Raw genomic sequence first — 2,061 nt, 5'->3', positions numbered from 1 at the left:
TGGTGATGATGGTGTTCATGGTGGTGATGGTGCTCATGGTGATGATGGTGCTCATGGTGATGATGGTGCTCATGGTGATGATGGTGCTCATGGTATCATGCAATACTTTATTGAATGACGTGTCTACTCATAGATGGATTCTCTTAGTAACCTTCACTAAAATCTCATGAAGACTAGATTCCTTCTTGCTTCCATTTAACAGACAAGGAGTCTGTGATCTAGGGACTTAAGGGATCTATCCAGAGTCTCCTGCAGGGAAAGGATCTACACAGGGGCCACGTGGCAGAAGCTGGCCCAAAAAATTGCATCCAAACCAGCATGCCAAGCAATGGGCCTCGAACTTACTCCACAGTCTCTCTATCCCTGCTCTAAGCCTTGCATCCAGAAAGTACACACAGGGAGGTCTATTGATCAGTGCAGACAGTGAAAGCTCATGGATGGTGAATCTCCTTTTGGGGGTGTTAATCAGTATGAAAGGCGTGCGGGTAAATGAAAAACTCCTGGCAATTGTTGGCCACCCTGGAGCCAGTGGGTCAAGCTTTGGAAAACTCATGTCTGGGGTACCCCCACTTGTCTGTTCTCCACATACCCAGGCCTCCTCACAATCTGTGACACCCCACACACAGACACCCACTGATAGAGGGGACCAGGATGCTCCCTGGGCTGTACCCTCCATGCAACTGGTGAAGACCCTGCGAGTTCTGGAATGGAAGGGCTGCAGGCCCCTCCACCAAACTTATCAGGAAAGGAGACAGAGGCAGTGGGGGGAGGGCGGCTTTGATTCGTAGCCAAAAGAGTGAGGAGTGGGCAACACTTCTCTAGACAAGCTGTTCCTCACCAGCTGACTTTGGTAAAAAGAAATAAAAATCACTAACACCATCTGTTCCCAGAGCGGGGCTGCTTTGGGGCCGGGGGGCTCCCCAGACTCCTGTGGCCAGACCCAGTTTCAGAAGCTGAGACAGCTGCCCCTGGATTATTTTGGGAAGCGGCTCAACTCGGAGGCACCCCGGCCTTCGAGGCATTTCCCGTCACTCGTGGAGCTGTTTGCATGGCCGACCCAGGGCTGCCAGCTCCTTCTCGAGCTCCAGCTCTGGATGCCTTCCCATTCAGCCCCACTATAATTATCCCCGCTTCTAACTTAGTCTTCAACAGCAGTCGCAACTGGAGTCAGATTTCACGTCCTGGAAGAGGGAGCAGCCGCTGGACAGTGGAGCAGGCCCAGGAAGGGCGTTCCTCCCCTCAGCCTCCCGTGGGGCCACTTCCCTTCATGGACCCCCAAGTATCCTTTCCCGAGCTCTGGGGACACCCCACTCCCTCAAGGGATCATGTGTTTCTGGCTGGGTAGCATGAGACCTCTCGAACAGAAATGACATCAGGCTGGAGAGAGCCTGGGGAAGCCAGGCACTAACAGAGCAAGCAAGGCAGGGGAGAGGCACAAGGGAGACCAGACTGTGAGTCAGCAGCTCCCGCCGTGCCCAGAGGCTAGACTGAGGGTTAGAGCAACTTCCACAGAGGCCAACATCCTGAAACAAGGTCACTGGGGCGCATGTAGGGTTGAAGTTAGCAGAGATAAGGCAGGGAGACCAGTGGCCCAGACTTCAGGGTGCAAGAAGAGAGAGTATGAGCTGAGGAGAAGAATGGGTTTGGGTGCCTAGGTTGGAAAGAACGGACCACAGATGTCAAATACGGGAGAGCATGACATTAGGAGGGTAGATCGAAGAGAGCAAGAAAGGGAGGCTGGAGGCAGGGGCAGGGACAGTAAGCCCTGATTTGGAGGTGAGGAGTTTGAATAGCACCCCAACAGAAGCCAAGCTCTGGATAGTAAAGACGAACTGAGTCAAGAGGAAGCAGCCTGGTGGCTGCCAAGAGCTGAGGGAAGGAGGCGGAGTTGTTACCCACTAAGGATGGTTTCTGTGTGGAAAGAACCTGAAGAGGGTGGTGATGGTCCTTCAGCGACATGAAGGAACTCAGCACTGATGAGCCACACAGTGAGAGACGGCCCATCATGGACCATCCAGAAGGGTGGTGATGGTCCTTCAGTGACATGAAGGAACTCAGCAC

The sequence above is a fragment of the Mastomys coucha genome, unplaced genomic scaffold (genome assembly GCF_008632895.1).
Source record: "Mastomys coucha isolate ucsf_1 unplaced genomic scaffold, UCSF_Mcou_1 pScaffold11, whole genome shotgun sequence".
In the NCBI taxonomy this organism is placed as follows: Eukaryota; Metazoa; Chordata; class Mammalia; order Rodentia; family Muridae; genus Mastomys; species Mastomys coucha.
The sequence above is the reverse complement of the archived record's forward strand: the minus strand, read 5'-3'. Positions refer to the sequence as shown.